The sequence below is a fragment of the Carcharhinus amblyrhynchos genome, chromosome 4 (genome assembly GCF_965287045.1).
Source record: "Carcharhinus amblyrhynchos chromosome 4, sCarAmb.v2.hapA, whole genome shotgun sequence".
Lineage (NCBI taxonomy): Eukaryota > Metazoa > Chordata > Chondrichthyes > Carcharhiniformes > Carcharhinidae > Carcharhinus > Carcharhinus amblyrhynchos.
The window spans coordinates 40,581,703-40,602,855 of record NC_137327.1 but is presented as its reverse complement, the minus strand read 5'-3'; the positions used below and the strand labels follow the sequence as shown (position 1 = coordinate 40,602,855).

General features: G+C 41.1%; 1 long non-coding RNA gene across 2 annotated transcripts; it reads left to right on the top strand.

Moving 5' to 3' along the window:
• Positions 1-436: 436 nt before the first annotated feature.
• On the top strand, positions 437-9,497 carry LOC145342554 (uncharacterized). 2 transcript variants are annotated; one of them, XR_013886561.1, is made up of 3 exons: positions 437-505; positions 5,963-6,032; positions 9,428-9,497. It is a non-coding gene; the product is annotated as an uncharacterized LOC145342554 (long non-coding RNA). The 2 variants fall into 2 exon arrangements; XR_013886562.1 differs by lacking the exon at positions 437-505 and adding an exon at positions 5,637-5,698.
• The last annotated feature ends 11,656 nt before the right edge of the window (positions 9,498-21,153 follow it).

Below are 21,153 nucleotides of genomic sequence, written 5' to 3'. Positions count from 1 at the left end.
TTTGTTCTCACATTGGGTCACTTGCCCGTGGGATTCTCTTTCCCAAAGAGCAATGGAGGCTGGGTGATTGAATATTTTTAAGATGTGGAGATGTGGCATTGGACTGGGGTAGGCATAGTAAGAAGTCTCACAACACCAGGTTAATGTCCAACAGGTTCATTTGGAATTATCGAGCTTTCAGAGCACTGCTCCTTCATTACTCATCTGATGAAAGACCAGCACTCGGAAAGCTTATGATTCCAAATAAACCTGCTGGACTTTAACCTGGTGTTCTGAGACTTCTTACCGAATATTTTTTAAGGTTGAGTTAGCTAGATTCTTTATTAACATATGTTTGCATGTATGTAAAATAATCAGAGGATACATTGATCATCAGCTGTCATATTGGTATTATTTCTCAACAAGACAGCAAGCCACGTTACCAAAGAGACTATAAAACTGAAGTAATAGGACTGTCTTTCCTTACGTGTTGTGCAATGGGCACAGTTAAATTGGAAAAACACATGTAAGTACACTATCCACCCATTTCTGAAGCTGATTTTCTGCCAGTTGTTGCTTTGGTCTTGCATTGGTGCATTATAACCGCAGGGAAGAGAATAGACATTGAACCTGGTAGCAAACATTCACCAGTGCCGCTCTTTGACTAACCTCTACGAGATCTACAAAAGCTGCACACTGACCATGCTACTTCCAACTTCTCCACTTGTGTACAAGGAGATGAGCTGGTTGCCTCCAATGTAGTGCAGCTGAGATCAAGACTTCAACCAGGGTGTTAAATATTGACACTTCATGATGAGAGCCAACATCACCAATGGCTCCATCTCTCCAGAAAGTAAATCAGTTTTATCTTACTATTTTCAAATCGTAAGGCTAGAAATTCACACTATTCCTGTGTCACTTACTAAAAGGACTAATTGGAAGTGAAATGGTAAATGTGTCAGTATTCAAAAAGAACTCAGGCTATCTTTGGACAGAGTGCAAGGTCACAAGAATATTTTTAAGTGCTTGTCTGTGAATGTTTGTAACAACACTCATTATAACTAAATATAATTATAGGCTATTAATGTGTTAGTGATAGGATGTTCTGTGGAAAGCAATGCAGTTGGTTTGAATTTTCAGTTATGAGGCAGACTCACTTTTGAAGCTAAAATTTATAGTTTGGTTCCTTCCAAAATATTACAATAAAAATAATAATGTGCCTAGATGTGGAGCCTTTAATATAGAAAAGGCAAGATTCTTCACAGAAGTGAGATGAGACAAAGGATTGACTCCAAGTAAAGAAGAAGTTATTAGAAGAGGTGATTAAAAATTTACTGCAAGAGGTTAGTTTTAAGTAAATTTTATGAGGAGAAAGAGATATAAAGGAAGAGAGATTTAGGGAGGGAATTTCAAAACATATGGCCCAGAATGGCTCCTTGAAGGCTGATATATATTTCTCCCATATCAAGCACATCTAATTTCTCTACAAATATGCTGTGAGTTCACAATGAAATCTGTGGATGGACAACTACGGGGAATGCACCCATGGTTACTTAGGCTCAGATTATTGCTTTTGCAGTGGTTGCACCGTGTCAGGAAGTTTCCCAGCTCACTGCACCTTCCTCAGGGAAAAGTGCTCCAAGTGGCAGGACCTTTGTTCTGAGGGGTGTGGATGCATGCTGAAGTTGAGTCCAACACCTCTGTAAACAGTTTGGAGGCAGCCACAGAGTCTTCCTGAGTGTTGAGGCGGGCTCGTTAAAAGTGCTGAAGTGCTCTGGGACTTCACTCCAATTGTTTTAAATACTATTAGGCCCTCTAGTTCTCACTTCTTACAAACCCCCCTCATCCCTCCACCCACTCCCTATGTTCAATCCATGTAACCTTATGCGCCCACCGCTCCCCCCATGTACTGTCATACCCTCCATACTAACCCCTGCCTCTCTACTCACCCCCATTGACCCTTCTCACCTTCCATGACAACTATGTCACCATCTATCACCCTTTGCTCTTACACCCTCCATGTCAACTCACTCAGTACTCATCATGGGCAAACCTCAGTAGTCATGCTGAGATGAAATAAAGTAAAACTCAAAGCATCTATTTCAGACTTCACTATAAATAAAAAACAATCTCATTGATAAAAGCCTATTCAAGACAACTAAATCCCCTCAAGCACTTTATCCCTTCGAAAACAAATATTTGTATTCATAATCCCAAATCAAAGACACTAATTTGTTAATAACCTCTTGGAGTTGTCAATCAAACGATGAACTTACAGACCCTTACAGTGATAATAACAGGTCCCGGAAGCAATTAAGCACTAAAACAACCCCCTTTGAGTTATGTAAACAATAGCTATTGAATCTACAGGCATCTTTTTTTTCAATTCAGAGACATGGCACACTTTATTTTCAAAATCTAAAGAGCATGGGATGTAAAAAATCTTAACAGCTTGACAGTTCCACATATATTATCCACCTTTTTTGAGAGTAGTTCATTAAAAGCTCAGAATTTTCTTTTCTTAAAGAAATGACAGCCTTTAGCTTGGTAAGACTATTCTACAGTGCACCTATAGTGGCAGGATCTTCTATCCCTGCTTCTCTTCTCCACCCGTCTCAAAAAGTAAAGTTTATTTATTAGTGTCACAAGTAGGCTTACATTAACACTGCAATGAAGTTACTGTGAAAATCCCCTAGTCATCATATTCCTGTGCCTGTTCAGGTACTCTAAGGTCCAATTTAGCGTGGCCAATGCACTCTAACCAGCACATCTTTTGGACTGTGGGAGGAAACTGGCGCACCTGGAGGAAACCTATACAAACAGGCAGTGACCTAAGTCAGGAATCAAACTGGAGTCCCTGGCACTGTGAGGCAGCAGTGCTAATCATTGTGCCACTGTGCCCCCCCCCCTCCCTCTGAAGATGAAAGAATTTCAGGGTACAAATGTCCTGAACCCAACAGTGCTTTCCCCTGCTGGCCATTCTACACACTGTTATTATCTCAATTGAGACCAGTAACGTTTTAAAAAAAAGAAATCCAAAATCTCAGTTATTTACTAAAAGAATGAAGTCGCACAATTCCATGTCTTAAGATATGATGGCACAGTGGCTAGTACTTCTGCTTCACATCCCCAGGGACCCAGGTTTAAATTCCCAGCTTGGGTCACTATATGTTTGGGGTTTGCACATTCTCCCCATATCTGTGTGAGTTTCCTTCGGGTGCTCCGGTTTCCTCCCACACTCCAAAGCTGTGCAGGTTAGGTTGATTGGCCATGCTAAATTCCCCTTAGTGTCCCGGGATATGTAGGTTAGAGGGATCAACAGGGTAAATGTGTGGGGTTGGGGGGGTAGGGCTTGGGGTGGGATTGTTATCAGTGCAGACTTGATAGGCCAAATGGCCACCTTCTGCAGTGTAAGGTTTCTATGATTTTCAAGGCACTAATAGCAATACTCTAAAATCCAGAATCAATCTAAGTTGAACATGAATTGACAGGCAAATTGTGGTTGATTATAAATTATAAGTACTCATTAAATGGCAGATACAACTATGGCAGATCTAATGAATTGTCCATTCACCATGTAGGTCATCAAACTCAAGTCACATAAGTCTCTCAGCTTTCTGTCTTCCTTATAATTTCAGCTTCTTTGCTTCTAGGGTCTAGCCTGATCCCCAGCTGACTGCAGTGCATAACCAACCTGGGCTCCACAAGCAAGATCCTCACCAAAAATAATACATGTCTGCAGACTGCCCTCAGCTCAGTCTGGATGGCATAGATCCACCACTGGTATCTTCAAGTAATGTAAACTACTGCACAACTGTGTATTTGCTCATTCTCAGCTTCTGGATCTAGCATCTGTCGTCTTCAGTTTGCCTGTAAAGTACCACTGGATCCACCAGCTTCTACTGAGCTTGGATTGATTGTGTCCTTTCATATCTTTCAACCAGGTCAGTCTCCCTCAAAGTTTTGGTTCCCAATCACAATTTCAGTTTTCATTTCCTTAGAAACTGGCAGTGTTGGGTTTCATTTTTTTCAGTTAGGGTCTATCCCAAAAAGTACAAGCTCTGTCTACAGATTCCATCACAATGGGTGTGCCTGGATTGTGAGTGTCAGTGGGCTATTCCACCACAGTGGCATCACACTTTTCATTTGCTATCCAGACACAGGCATTTGCAACAGACTTCAAAGAATGTTGATAAAGGGAAGGAATGCTGGCTAATGTTCTCTGCCCTAGTGACAAGTGTTGAAGCCAGTTGTCTTGCTGTCTGCCGCCACTCTGGCTGAAGAAAGTTCATTCAACAAAAACAGGCAATCAAACCTGTGACCTGCCCAGTCTGTAAGATTCAGTTGCTTAAGCAGCTGCACAAGGAAGTCAACAAAGTATTCTTGAATGTTATTTTGATCATTTCTTGGTTGAAACAGTAAACTTTGTTATAGATTACCGTTTTACCAACTTGTTAACACTATTCTAAAACCATGGGAGAGTCCATCTAGTTCTCTCAGAAACATAACCTAAATGGTTATTTGTATTGTTACTTTTTGGATCATTTGGTCTGGGCTCTGTCAGCAATTTAATGGGCCAAAGCCTGGTGTGATGTTAAGCCATATAACAAGGAGGGCCCAAGGTTTAATTCCTAGGCTGCAATGAGCAAGCTGAACTGGAACTGAATGGCATTTTGGATGCCACACTTGGCCTTGGTGTCCCCAGCTAAGCTAAGGGGAACAGTAAGTCAAAATTCTATTATCTGATCACTGTTGAGTGACCTCTACTGGAAAGTATCCATGTGTCACCATCAGGTTAAAGCCTTTACGATGAAACTACCTACCAACACTCACATATGAAGAATCACCATTTGGGCAAGTCACTGGAGAGCTGCAAATATCCAGTTGGGAGATGGAATAAACTGGGGGAGGAATAATTAAATGGAAAAATTTGTAGATCTGGTATATTAGGGATGCAACTGAAAGTTAGTACAAAAAATGTTGGATTTCTTTTAACAAACCCCATTCTATCCCTACCACTGCCACCACCAATTACTTAAAAGGCTCTATCCATGAAAATGGGTGATCCTGCCCTGCAGGTTTTATACTACGACATTGGGGAGGCTCAGATAGTGAGCTTTCATTACAAATGATAATGGGCAATATACCATGGAGCCTCTGAAGCTGGCTGCAGTCTGATTGACCTGGATGCAGCAAAAAACAATCATAGAATGTTCATTGTGAATGAGCTTTTTTCTGACTTCGTGATTATGACCCAGTCTCAGTTAAAGAATAAATGGGATATTGCTCTTGGAGCACTCCCTTAGGAATCACAGTCAGTTTTCCACGAAAAAAAAATGCACAGTGCTAAACCTATATATGAAGCTGTTACCAACCCTTCCAGGAGCATGAGTGAGTGAAGTTGATCCTTTGTCGTTGAAATTCAATCAAGGGCATTAAAGTGTAAACCAGTTGGAAAAACAAAGTGCTTAGGGAAATCAGATGCATAAACAACAACAAACATGTACTTTGTAATCTTCTTAGAGAAATTAATGAAGGGAAAAACCCCTGTGCTTGGAAGGATAATGATCCGCTGCGATCATATAGCAGCCCTGGGAGGATCAGTCTGGAGGTGAGAATGCAGCAGACTAGATTAAAGTAAACCCCCACAGGAATAAAAGGAAATTAGGAAAGAGGATCACAGCCAACCCATCCACATATCCAAAAAGATTTTCTCGAGGTGAGAGGAGGGATCTCAGTTTATTTTCTGGGAATTTGCACAGACATAAAATGCTGTTATTTCCAGAGTGGTATTTTTCATTTGATGTGCCCGTTTTAAACTTGAGCCCTTTCCATAGGTTATAAGCAACCAGATTTAAAAGTGCATTCAATATAAATATTTTCTGCCAGTAAAATGTGCTTTTCCCATAAAAGTGTGCTTATTTTCATAGAAATCTTTGTGTTTGCTCCACCCCAATTGCATTCTTCTGGCATCCAATGATAGCCCACTCCCTGATGGACAACTGTGGCTGTAGAGCGGAATCTTCCTCAAACAAATCACGTAAACAAAGGGGGTAAGTCTTGTTTTTCTAATGATGATGTCTTTAATCTGGCTATTGATCTAATAGGCAGCATCCTGAAAGTTTGATATGGGCCAGTGGAAGTGCCGAAAGATCAGTGTTACAAGGAAATAAATGTTGATTTGATTAGAATGCCTCTGATAAGGAGCAGCAGTTGTTTTTCAAGAGGCCATTAGAAGAAGCTCTTCATTAATATGGGTTATCAAGTGATTGTTTCAATCCCTCCCAAATAATTCACAGATCAGCCTCATTCATTTCTGTCAGCAAAATGCATTTAACCATGAGAAGTCAAGATTGACCAAATAAAGTCAGATGGCTAAGTGCAATTCAAACTGTTTTCCCTGCTCTTCCAAAATGACTAATGTGTATTTGGAATCAAAGATCATCATCCATCTTTTCATGTGGCTAACGAAAGGTTAGCAAGTGCATAAAATCTTCAGGGAAGAGAGTCCAAAGGTTTTTTGTTCTTCGGACACTTTTTACTGAAGGAAACTATATTAAGAGCAACAAATACAGACCTTGTAAAGACCATATGGGCAAAAAGCTACATGATGTGGCTACCACTGCCCTGCTTGTCATCCCCAATCATGTTTAGTATAATCCTTGTTTTAATTTACTTTGCTTGTATGGCACCAATCTTGCCAGTGCATTCCTCCGGGTCCCTTCATTCCTGCCATTTATGACAAGGAATATGCAAAGGCACAATTATTCATCCGCTAAGGTGACAGAGAAGGGCTCTGCCTGGGAATATGTTTTCAGTGGCTCAGCATCTTAATGTCAGTTACTAAAACACTTTGCAGTTACAAGCAATACTTCAGAGACCATTTTATTAATATGTTGATCTGAGAAGCGATTAGGCTTGGTATACATGCATAAGTATATTTATTTCAGCAGAGATAATCTTCAGCATTTCAAATTGATGACATGAATAGACCCTTACATATAATACTATTCAGTGGATTATTGTTATACTGTCTTTATTTGGCTATTTTGTTTTATTTAGAGTTGATCTCAGTGAATGCTAGATTTATTTTTAGATTCTATCTTTAGTTTATTTCACACAGCAAAGTAACATGCAGTCACGAAAATGCAAGAAGTCTCAAGTGCGGCATTCAGTTTCTTCATGCCATGATGTATTGCATTTGCCACGGTCAGAGCAGTTTTAACAATGGCTTTCATTTTCTTCTGTTCTGAAACCATTTTCTTTTTGCAAGGCCTATTCTCCAACACTTCTCTTGCCTTTTCAGGGTATCATTTGCAATTTAAAGCTCACCTGGTGTGTGCACTAACAATAGGTTTCAGCATGAAATGGTTCAAGGCCTGCCTGCATGCCTAATGAGGTTGATGTTGAGCTATTTAGCTCTTTGTCCCACCATAATATCTACTTAATGCAACTCAATGGGAGTGGATTGTTAGAAGCGTTAAAGATTCTATTAAGTCTTTACAAAAGCCACTCTATTCTGCTTCCAACTCTATAGTGGTGGCAGCATAAAATTTAAGAACGCAGGAGTGGGAACAAGTGCTCCAAATGAGCCCACATAAAGAAAATCTGTTGGAAATTTTAAAGAAAGTTTGTTACAAAAAAGTAAGACCCTTCAGTTACAAGATTATTGTAATTGTTCTTCACTTAGTACGCAACTTGTGACAATCAGAGTTTTATTCAGCAAGTTTAAAGTTAACCACTATTATATGCATTAGCCCTTCAACCTCTTTCATTATTTGCACTTCACTTTAAATGTTTTTAAATCTGATGAGGTCAAAGGACAGTAAGAAATCAACAATAAAACACTATAGATTAATTCACGAGCCCGACTCCACCTGTTATTCTTGCGGGAGATTATTTAAACCCTGCCCTCTTGGAATAACACTAAACACAAAAAAAAGTATTTATTCAGCCCTTTTTATTTTTTCCTTGTGGGATTTTATCAGACACGTATGGTGCTCGCCACCAGCTATGAAAAGCAGAGTGTAGTAGGGCCAGGATTTCACACAGTTGGCATTGACTTGGCTTGAAGAAGGGAGCACTAAGCTTTCTTTTCAGACATGGTAAAACCCTCCATCTGGCCACCTAAACTCTCAGTTAGCTTGTTCAACTTGCTGTCGGCTGATTGGGCTTCCTGAAGCAGAAGTAACAACATCAATAGTGTAAACCCTTGCCACTTGAGAGTATTACATTTCATTTCATGCTTGACTTAATCAAAACTGGGGAAATGAAATTTACACCTTTTTGATGTTCTTTTCCCTGCTGTTTAAGAGAAAAAATCTTAACCCTTTTGATCTTCACAAGGACCTACTAAATGACCAAATATGCCAAACTGCCAGGAGCAGACGCCTGGCAGTTGCCAAATTATGTCAGGTCAACATTCAGGCACTTGCTACCACACTGTTTCAGCAGAAGCCCCAAAATGGAAAATGACAGTTGCTGTAGAAGCGCTGGTTTAATTACTCGTTGGTGTGATGAGCCCTCAGATCCAGCCAGGCTCAGGGAGAAGCCTGCATCTTGCTGGCTGTGTGCTGCAATCCAGAATCACTGTGCACTGTTTGCTCCTCTTAATGAAACCAGGGTTGTTAAAGCAGTTGGCAGCATCCTGCTGCTCATGGCACTGTGGTTGATCGTGACAAACACATGCAGGAAAAAAAATAGTGTTTTTTCTCTCGGAAGCTTCCAGTGGCTCGGACGCTCTCCTGCAGGCTTTCCGCCTTTTTCTCACCCTTACTAAAGCCTCCATTTGTGACTTGATGAAAACATTTGTGATAGATAATCAGATGCCTGTGTCTTGCAGGGAACAACGTCGTGTTTGTTAAATATAAATTACCATTAACGCAGATAGCATTGCAGAAGGCAAAGGGTTTTGACACATTTTCAATGAAGCAGGCTGGGCTTCGATGAAGGGAGCCAAGTGCTTGTAAAGAAACTTGTCTGGGACCGTGATGTTCGGACAGTTTTTGTGTGACAAGATACATAGTTTCTATTCAGCTATGGGGAGATTATTGGTTACTATAGTTTCACTAATGCTCAATTGAAGCTGATGGCTAAGCTGAACAGAATAGGTTAAAAGGTGCCGATGTTCAGACCCACGAAACCACATGTTGAGAGTCAGGGACCAAACAAAACAAAGAGCACATCTCTGTGTTCTTTGATGTCTTCTCTGAGGGTTGTAGAGTGAGAAAAAAAGAATACTCTGCCCTCAGATTGGATGGCTTGATGGGACCTGTGACAATACTTTAGTGCAAAGACACAATCTAATGGTCCAAACAAAATAGGGCAATAAAAAGCATTCACTGCCATGAGTATTTATTTTGAATTTATTTCTCATAACTTTTGAAACTAATATCTTTTCCCCCCTCTACCTTGCTTGACCAGAATAAAACACTTTATATCCACTTAGGTGACCTGGCCTACTGGGATCACTTCACATTTACTGGATGAATTATCCTCAACATAACATAAATCAGTTTGTAAGTATGAGAAATTAGTATTTTTTTTAATGCTTACTGAGGCTTTGTTGTCAAACAAATGGCATGTAACACTGTGCATCAACTAAGATTTAATATTTGAAAGAGTGCCTGTGTCATCTTAAGGCAGAATGCACGTCTGATTACACTGGTGCCCTGAACGTCACTTTATATTTGATACCGTTGTAAAGTGGAGGAGTGCCTAGGGCATGTAATATTTTTGCGTGACTTCTGACATAAATCAATAATGGAACATTGTTGGGAAAGGAGCAGTCTGAGATAAGACCGGTAAATTAAGGAGACACTGCACCTCATAGCCTCACTGTACTTTTTTTAATAATAATGCTTTCAACACTTTTAAGCAAAAAACACATACATAATGCTCGTAGCCATTGCATAAATCAGGAATTATTTCTAGACTGAAAGTTAGAGGCAAAGAAACGTTGAACATTGCAAATTAGAGCATTAAGAAACTTTTATAGCAAAATAATATTTTATTTTTATTATGGCACTGGAAAGTCACACTCCACCAACAGGAATGAACCACAAGCTATTAGATGCGCCATAAAGAGAAAGCATTACATTATATTCAGGATATTTTGGAATGCAAATATTCATTTGTGCTGGAGTCTCAGGCACTAAGCAATTACCACCAGTGCTAACATATATTAAATCATGCTCATTGCCTCTTAGTTCATGTTTAATTTATATCCAGCAAGCTCTAAGTCATGGTTTTCATATGAGTATGTAATTTGTACTTACTGTGCTCGCCAAGTAAACACTTTAAGAAAATTCAGTCCTTACAGAAAAAAGTCATTAAACAATAGCATTGGGATCACTGTCCTTGAATTTGAGTCTTTAGTGATGCATCAGTGGGTTTACAATATGCAGAATTACCAAGCATATTAATGACCAGATGCAGTACCAGCTCATTCTCCTCACTGAAATCTTCTTATGCAAATACCCCATGAATCCAGTTCAAAGGGAAGGTTTCAAAATGAGCTACTACACACATTCAGATGAGTCCTTTCACTGCCTGGGAGAGGCCCTGTAAAGAAAGTGACATGAGAGAAGTTTGGACACTTGTTTTTATAACTGAACATGATCCTGTTATCATAATCTTATACTAGTTTCTTGCTCAGTTTGGTTTTTGATTTCTAAGTATTTAACAGAGGGGGATAATCTCAGCTTTTGTATCACTATGTACTAAATTTGGCACTCAATGAGAAATTGCTGTGTATGGCTGCATGTTTAAACTATCTTTTCAGTTAAGAAGGGGTATAGTGCTGAATTGAATAGTCTTTTGGATTTGAAAACTGCTTGCATTTTGCATTAGAATGTAGGGGAGACTTTCCAGGCAAATTAATTAAAAATACTTCGAAGTTACAGTTGATAAAAAAAAATTGTTGTGATTTCTGTTTTTCTGAGCTATGGATGCAAATTCAGCAAATATTTTTGCATCATGCCATTTGAAATAATTTTGCATTTGAAACTAATAAAAAGCATTTGTAAATGATCAGAGATAAAAAAGAAATTTATGTTGACTGCCAATGTTGGGTTTTCAGTTGATCATGATATACAGCACTGGTAGATAAATGTATATTTAAATTTAAGTGGTGGTGTGGATGTGATGTTTCATTATTTTAGATGCTGATTTTCCAAGAATTAGGAATAAGTTTATTTTTATGTACCTATTTTCACAAACAGGTATAAAAAATGCTTTGGAGCATAATTTAAGGCAATAATATAATTCTGGTGTTAAAATAAATAAGTTGCCTTTAATAGTACTCAAATAATATTTGGAATAGGTGACAGAGAGTTGCATTTGATATTTTGTCTAAAAATATTGAATTTTTGTTTAAAGCTAACAGTTTGAAAAGCTCATGCAATACAACAGTAGAAATAAATATTTCTAATAGAAATAAAAAAAATTAATGGTGTACCGTTGTCATGCCTACCTTTTGAGTGCTGAATTTAGTAGACTACTACATGGATTTATTTTTGCTTTTAAATATTTTAAAACCAGTTTCCAAGATGTTTAAAGAAGGAAATAAATTGCTTACATTAGTAAATCTTTCAAAAATTCTATCAAATGAATGATCTTATTTTGAAAGAGGAGCAGGGAGCATGAATGAGATTTAGATTGTATTGTGCCGTTTTGGTATAATTGCCGTTTTAGATCCCCTGCTCACAAATGAAAGTTAATGACTCAGTGGCCACAGGCGGCAGCACTTCACAAAGCATTTGCAGTCCGTCTTTCATTAGATAGTTAATAGGCAAATGTTACTGTAATCATACTGAAATAGGTGGCATTACTTGACAGCCCAAATAAAAAGATACATTTTACTGCTGCAAAATTGAATCTCTATAGGAGGTAATGACTATTAAAAGAGCATTTGTGACAGAAGTGTCTAAGAAACTATAAAGCCACAGACAGAGCTGAAATCTTGCACAGTATTCTGAATATGAGGAAAGGCGGCATAATAGGAAACTGCACAACAAAAGTTTGGACTTGACAAAGGTATAAAACTCATTTTCATTTGAATGCTGGAGATGTCACATCTTACAGTGACTCTCCAGAAAATAATAAATGCACACGATCCATTTATTAAAAAGAGGAGACAATATAATTAAAGGTATATAGACATATCTATATAAAATAGCGGTAAATGTATAAAATGCCAAATATATATCTTTATAGCCAGATGAAAAACAGGCTTATCTTGTTTGTTCCCAGAATGTATTTTGTAAATTCTGATATAAATTGAGGTGGGTATACAGCCAGAACAATGCATAGGACTCCAAATAAGTGAGTTAAGGAGTTCATGAAAATGTCGTTAATCTGTCTTACTTAATCCTTCTCAATTGATTCCAGTGTGTGTGTAGATTTTGAGAATTGATTCCCAAGCAAGATGTCAGTCCACTGTGCTGCTTTTGGTTGATAGCCATTACTTGCTGATCAAACTTCGTCTACAAGAGAATACAGACCCTGATTTTCCTTTCCCTTTCGATTGGCACATACTATTCAATTAAGTTTGCAAGACTACAATTTGGCATAATAATGACTATAATATTGCCAATTTAACTTTGCAAAATTTTTGCATATTACAAAGGAGCCATAGACATAACACCATGGTCACAATTAATTAGTAATTGAATAATTTGATTTTAGCTATTCTTCATGCTGTTATCCTTCCTTAAGTAGATTCCTAATCAAAAATTTCTATGTCGTAAGTATTCCATTTGCGTCATAAGAACAGAGCCAATTTTTTTTTGCTCAGAAACACGATAACACGTGTTGAGTTATTCCTTGGTGTTCCTATTTCTAGAGACAGAGGATCCCATGTTAAATGTAGGTTAGAAGCACTATATTCGAAGCCTCTATGCCATTAGATGGTTTCTTAACAAGTGTTGTGTAAGCTAATTAATCTTCAGTTAGTCATGACCAAAAACAATGTGTGCTAAAAATTAGTCTGCATCCAGTTTTTGGAATGGATTACCAGTACCCCGCCCATTGAGGTAGGTAGTACACACGTTTTGTACTGCTTCTTCATTTGCCTGACTGTAGTGCGAATGTAAGAAAATTTTAAAAAGGAGTAAGAGTGGATCACACAAACTCCTAATCCAGCTGCGCTATTCAGTACAGTAATGGCTGATCTTTGGCATCAAATTTGCTTTTTTGCCTGCTTCTTATATCCATTGATTTTCTTAGAAACCAAAAATATGTCCGTCTCAGCATTGAATATACTCAATGATGGAGTATCCATAAGTGCCTGAGGTAGTGAATTCCAAGGATTCAAAATTCTTTCAATGAAAGAATTACTCCTCGTTTCAGTTCTAAATGATTGGCCTTTATTCACAGCCAATGTCCCAATGTTCTAGATTCCCCAAGCAGGAAAATAACCTCTCTACGTTGTCAAGCCCCACCAGAATCATGTATTTTCAATAAGGTCACTCTCCCCCTTCTAAGCTCCAGAGAGTATGGGCTCAATTTAGAATCATAGAATCCCTACAGTACAGAAGGAGGCCATTGAGCCCACTGAGTTTACACCAACCACTATCCCACTCAGGCCATATCTGCTTATCCCCGTATTTACCCTGCTAATCCCCCTGACACTGTGGGGCAATTTACCATGACCAATCAATCTAACCCACACATCTCTGGAGTGTGGGAGGAAACCAGAGCACCTGGAGGAAACCCACGCAGACATGGGGAGACCATGCAGACTCCACACAGCTAGTGACCTGAGGCTGGAATTGAACCTGACTCCCTGGCACTGTGCCACCGCGCCGGCTTCTCATCACAGGGCAACTGTCTTATCCCAGGAACCAATCGGATGAAAGTTCGCTGCACCCCCTCCAATGCAAGTGTACTCTTCCTTAAATATGGAGACCAAAATTCCATACTGTACACCATGTGTGAGCTCACTAAAGTCCTGTCCAACTTCAGTGATCACAGACTCCATTTTCTACTTAATTTGGGGGGTGGGTGGGGGAGGGGTGTGCAAAAAACAAAAGCGGTAAAGAAAATACTGTTATCTGTAAGCTACGAATACAAGTTACAGAATTCTGGCTAACTGGTGATTTTTCTTGGCAGCTACCATTGTGCCATTTTCCTTCCTAATTGCTTGCTGTACCTGCATGCTAATCTTTTGTATTTTTGTATGAATAAATCCAAGTCCATCTGCACAACATTTAGAAATCTTACACCTATTAAAAAGATATTGTGCTTTTCTATCTGTATGTCTAAAACATTTCCCCACATTTATTCTCCATATGGCTCTCACTTATCATGTCTGTATTTCTTTACATCTTCTTTGTCCTACCATTGCTTATTTATTGCCATACCTTCTAATCACTTTACTCATTCAAGCCAGATCTCCTTTCATACTTATATAATTGGCTCTGTTTAATGTTAAGGTGACCATGTTGGCTGCATGGTCAACAACATGCTAGGCAAACACAGGCTCTTTCAGCTCTTAAAGGCAATATTCCTCTCTAAAAGTAGAGCTGCACAGATAGAGAGAGAGCTGCTGCTGATTTCCAGTACTGCAATCGGTAATAATTGGAAGTAAGGAAAATGAAGCACTGAGGCAGAGAGAGGGTGCTCAGGTTCATATGGCACTGGAAGTCATACTCACAGACATTAACAGGAGAGAGCCCCGGTTTCCCTGGGGAGACAAAGAGGCCATCAAGAAATGCCCTCTGAAGGAAATGGGAGCAAGTGACAAAGGAGGTCAATTCCATAGGTTGGGTGCTGAGAGCACATGCAGGAGAAAGTTCAGTGACATCATGCAGGTGGTCAAGATTAATGAATGCCTCTTCACAGGTCAACACCTACCCACCAGACCACAAACACCTTATGCTGCTCAATGTATCACTTCCCCTGCAGTCATGCCCACATTCAGATCCTCCCCCTCATCCTCACACACTTTCCAATGATGCGAGCCTCACACCAACTTGTCACTGTCCCACAATCACCTCCAGTTAAACATCCATGGCAGGAACACCATCCATAGTCACTAACATTTTTCCCTCTTCTGCAGGAGACAATGAATAGAAAGGAGCTACAGAAACATTAGGTGAAACAAAGGTGATTAGCCCCTAAACAGAGAAATGTAAGATGAGCTTTTCCAGGATAGTAAGATGCCCAAATGCGCAGGAAGCCATCAACTGCATGCACATGAACTATTAGCACCACGTATCAATAGGGAGGGGTACAGAAGCCACAAAGACTTCCATTCCTTCAATATCAATTGAGATACAACCGTACACAACCATGAAGTGAATGCCTGCTACCCTGGCAGCATCGTAAGAAGTCTGACAACACCAGGTTTAAGTCCAACCGATTTATTTGATAGTAAACTCGCAAGCTTTTGAGGTTTCCCTCTTCGTCAGGTGAATGAAGAGCACTGGCCTCAGACAGAGCATATAACAGCACAGACAGTTTACAGATTACTGATTAGAATGTGAATCTTTACACCTAACCTGCTATTCAAGTCTTAAAGTGGCCAACAATGTGAGTGGAAGGAGCATTGAGCACAGGTTAAAGAGATGTGTATTGTCTCCAGACAGTACAGTAAGTGAGGTTTTGCAAACCCAGGCAAGTCATGGGGGTTACAGATAGTGCAACATGAACCCAAGATCCCTGTTGAGACCATCCTCATGTATGCGGAACTTGGCTATCAGTCTCTGCTCAGTGACTCTGCGCTGTCGTGTGTCGTGAAGGCCACCTAGGAGAACGCTTACCCGAAGGTCAGACGCCGAGTGCCTGTGACCATTGAAGTGTCCGTCAACAGGAAGGGAACAGTCTTGCCTGGTGATTGTCGAGCGATGTTCATTCATCCGTTGTCGTAGCGACTGCATGGTCTCCCCAATGTACCATGCTTCGGGAAATCCTTTCTTGCAACATATTAGGTAGACAGCGTTGGCCAATTTGCAAGAGTATGTACCGTGTACCTGGTGGATGGTATTCTCATGTGTGATGATGTCATCCATGTCAATGATCCGGCATGTCTTGCAGAGGTTGCTGTTGCAGGGTTGTGTGGTATTGTGGTCACTGTTCTCCTGAAGGCTGGGTAGCTTGCTGCAAACAACGGTTTGTTTGAGGTTGTGTGGTTGTCTGAAGGCAAGAAGTGGGGGTGTGGGGATGGCCCTGGCAAGATGTTCGTCTTCATCAATGACATGTTGAAGACTCCGGAGAAGATGTCGTAGCCTCTCCACTCTGGGGAAGTACCGGATGACGAAGGGTACTCTGTCCACCATGTCCTGTGTTTGTCTTCTGAGGAGGTCGGTGCGGTTTTTTGCTGTGGCGCATCGGAACTGTCGATCAATGAGTCGAGCGCCATATCCTGTTCTTATGAGGGCATCTTCCAGCGTCTGGAGGTGTCTGTCATGATCCTCCTCTCCTGAGCAGATCCTGTGTATACGGAGGGCTTGTCCATAGGGGATGGCTTCTTTAACGTGTTTAGGGTGGAAGCTGGAGAAGTGGAGCATTGTGAGGTTATCCATGGGCTTGTGGTACAGTGAGGTGCTGAGGTGACCGTCCTTGATGGAGATGCATGTGTCCAAGAATGCAACCGATTCTGGAGAATAGTCCATGGTGAGTCTGACGGTGGGGTGGAACTTGTTGATATCATCATATAGTTGTTTCAGTGATTGTTCACCATGAGTCCAAAGGAAGAAAATGTCATCGATGTATCTAGTGTATAGCATCGGTTGAAGATCCTGTGCGGTGAAGAAGTCTTGTTCGAACCCGTGCATGAAGATGTTGGCCTATTGAGGTGCGAATTCGGTCTCCATAGCTGTTCCATGTGTCTGGATGAAAAACTGGTTGTTGAAGGTGAAGACATTGTGGTCCAGGATAAAGCGGAAGAGTTGTAAAATTGCATCTGGAAACTGGCAGTTGTCGGCATTGAGTACTAAGGCAGTTGCAGCAATGCCATCGTTGTGGGGGATGTTGGTGTAGAGCGCCGAGACATCCATTGTAACAAGGAGTGTCCCTGGTTCAACTGCTCCATGTGTGCTGAGTTTCCGTAGGAAGTCCGTAGTGTCGCGACAAAGGCTGGGGGTTCTTTGTACAATGGGTTTCAGGATGCCCTCGACATAGCCGGAGAGGTTCTCACACAGGGTCCCATTGCCCGAAACGATGGGACAGCCGGGTATGTTTGCCTTGTGTATCTTTGGGAGGCAGTAGAGATCTCCAACGTCGGAAGTACATGGAATGAGAGCACGGAGGTGCTCTGAAGGGCCGGATCAAAGGTCTTGATCAGAGTGTTGAATTGACGAGTGTGTTCTTTGCTCAGATCTGCTGGTAACTGTCTGCAGTGTTCCTCTTGTTTAGTTGTCGGTTCACTTCTTTACAGTAATCCGTTCTGTTCAGTATGACGATGGCCCCTCCTTTGTCTGCTGGTTTGATGACAATGTTGCAGTTGGTCTTGAGAGCGTGGATGGCATTGCGTTGTGCTTGGGTGATGTTCGGGGCTGTCTTGTGAGTGTGGCTGATGAATCTGGTGTTAACACACCTCCTGATGGTTTGGGCATACATGTCCAGTTGAGGGCAGCGGCCTTCTGGAGGAGTCCAATTGGATTCCTTCCTCTTAGGTTGCTGCACTGTGGATCTCTCTGTTGGCTATTCTGGTTCATTGGCTGTCTCATTGTGTTCGCTGTTGGCCTCTTGGGGTTTGTGGAAAAACCCCCGCAGCCTCATTCACCTGATGAATTCCTCTGTGTCTGCTGCAAGACTGATGGGGTCCATTTTGGTGGTGGGGCAGAAATTGAGCCCTCGGCTGAGAACTTTGATTTCATCTGGTTGAAGTGTGTAGTCCGACAAGTTAACAATGGACCTCTCTGCGGTCATACTGTTTTCTACTGTGGTGCCGGGGGAGGCTTGGTTGTTGCTGGTGGTGATGCCAAGTTTTTCAAGTTTCCTGTTCTTGGTGTGCATGTAGGTGATGTAGTTTCTTTGTCTCATCTGCTCACCCTGGCAGCATCCCAGAGGTCTTCACCCTGAGATAGCTTTCTGTTCCTCCAAGAAGAATAAAAGGGTGGCTGCTTGGAGACCAGGGCTAACAAACCCCTGTACAACAAACTGAGAATCTGTATCAGACATATAATGAAAGCCACACAGGGTCACCAGGAACCTGGTTGTGCACGAACTGCACTTTGAAGGAATGGTAGTCCTTGTGGTTCCTGAACCTTTCCCTATCAATATGTGGGACCAGTGCAGCTTTGGGGCACTCCCCAACATGAGAACTTGGAGTTTGAAAGTTCCCAAATTAGTGTCGTCTGCAAAATTTAATAGACAATTCTCTCTTCCTTCATCTGTCATATAAGCTCAGCTCCCACAAATGATCCTTAAGGATCCTTGTCACATCCCACCAATCAGAATGCATTACATTTACCCCTAAACTCTGTCTCCTATATGCTAAACAATTAACAACAGATATCACAAGGTTACCTCTAATTATATGCATTTTTATCTTCGTTAACAAGCTCTTGTGCAGAGCCCAATCAAATATTTAAATATTTACCGCATTGGTGATCATCTCAAAAATTCGATTAGATTAGTCAAAATGTTCTATCGTCCACAAATCCATGCCGACTCACAATGATAGCCTCATATTTGTTCAAAACTCTGCCCTTGATGACAGATTGCAGTCATCTCCACACCAATTGATATCAAACTGACGCGTCTGATTCCAGGTTTCTCCCAACCTTCTTTATCAAACAATGGGATTACATCTATAATTTTCCAATCCTTTGGTGGAATTGAGGAGGGGATTGCAATCTCAGGCCTTGGGATACATTGGCATTGGGATGGCCCTTCAAGTTTGGATTTGGGGTGACGGCAAGCACTTAAGAAAAGCTTGGGTGTGCCAAGCCTGAAGACACCTCTTGAGTCTGGGGACTGGGAAGACTCTGACAGAGTTAAGGCATTAGAGAGACTGAAACCATGAAGCATTGAATGGCTGAAATACTGGCAAGAGGACAGGGTGACTGCACAGAAAGGGCCAAGACTAGATTTGACTACAAGCATTTGTGTGGGGAAGGGGAAATTAATGTAAGTAATTGGTGCCATGAGTGAAAAGTGAAAGATTGGGTTACAATTGTTCCTTTCAGAGGGAATGGGATATATAAACCAATCAAAATGCTTTCATCTGCTCAGAAGCATATTGGAGTGAAGACTTTTTACCACATATATAAATACACCCAGAAATTGCTCTTTGTATGCTAACAGTAGCTTGCTAAAAGATTTGGGTTGTATTTCTTAATCTATGTTTATCCACAAGTTTGTTGTTTTCAGTACATGAGCTAAAATTTGGACAATTTCCCTGTAGTGTGCCAACCTATGAGAAAAGAGCAGCAGTAAATCTTTTAAATAGCCTGTGAGCCTCAATTTGGAGGCATTTAAGCAACACAAGTGGCAATAAAACAATCTGATTACCCACCAGTTTACAAAGGGGCTGCAAACCCTTCTGAACAAAGAACAAAGAACAGTACAGCACAGGAAACAGGCCCTTCGGCCCTCCAAGCCTGTGTCACGCATTGGTCCAACTAAACCATTCATTTGTATCCCTCCATTCCCAGGCTGCTCATGTGACTATCCAGATAATTCTTAAATGATGCCAGCATGTCTGCCTCCACCACCCTACTTGGCAGTGCATTCCAGGCCCCCACCACCCTCTGCATAAAAAACATCCCTCTGATATCGGAGTTATACCTCGCCCCTCTCACCTTGAGCCCGTGACTCCTCATGATCATCACCTCCAACCTGGGAAAAAGCTTCCCACTATTCACCCTATCTATACCCTTCATAATTTTGTACACCTCTATTAGGTCTCCCCTCATTCTCTGTCTTTCCAGGGAGAACAACCCCAGTCTACCCAATCTCTCCTCATAGCTAAGACCCTCCATACCAGGCAACATCCTGGTAAACCTTCTCTGCACTCTCTCTAAAGTCTCCATGTCCTTCTGGTAAGTGCGGTGACCAGAATTGGGTGCAGTACTCCAAATGTGACCTAACCAGCGTTTTAAACAGCTGCAACATCAGACTCCAGCTTTTATACTCTATACCCTGTCCTATAAAGGCAAGCATACCATATGCCTTCTTCACCACTTTCTCCACCTGTGCTGCCACCTTCAGGGATTTGTGGACTTGCACACCTAGGTCCCTCTGTGTATCTATACTCTTGACGGCCCTGCCATTTATTGTATAGCACCACCACCAACCCCCCCCCCCCAAAAAACCTGCATTAGATCTACCAAAATCACTTCACACTTATCTGGATTAAATTCCATCCGCCATTTCTCTGCCCAATTTTCCAGCCTATCTATGTCCTGCTGTATTCTCTGACAACATTCATCACTATCCGCAACTCCAGCAATCTTTGTATTGCCTGCAAACTTGCTAATCAGACCAGCTACATCTTCTTCCAAATCATTTATATATATCACAAACAGCAGAGGTCCCAGTACAGAGCCCTGCGGAACACCACTAGTCACAGACCTGCAATCAGGAAAAGACCCCTCCACTGCTACCCTCTGTCTTCTATGGCCAAGCCAGTTCTGTACCCATCTAGCTAGTTCGTCTTTGATCCTGTGAGATTTAACCTTTTGCACCAGCCTGCCATGAGGGACCTTGTCAAATGACAGTTCCTGTTCATGCGATACCAATGTTTGAGGTTGTCCGTAGGTCTTTGTGAATCAGGTGCTACAGCTGTGTGACTGCCTCTTTAGTAAACCTGAGTGGTTGACAGCTATGCCTGGGGCTGTAGAGTCAATAGGTGGAATAGCGGTATGCCTGGAGAGTGCACCTCTAGTTCAATCTGACACCCCTGGCAACCCTTTCGATTTCTTCATACCCTTATCCCACAATTGCCACTGGCATAATGCTGAATGTCAGCTGCAATTTGTAGGCTTTGATGATGGCAAATCTTGATTGGTTACCAATAGTTAGAAAGAAAAACAGTCCGTGATCTTATGTTCCACATTACAAACATGCCGAAGTTATAGCACAACGCATAGGTTACAAGAATAATATGGACAAAAACTATTTTAAAAATTTCATTCAGCAAGCCGACTTAAAGAGTACATTTATACATCTATGATCTCTGAAATCCTAATTTTCTGTGCATGGGTTGAAACCTGCAAATTCACC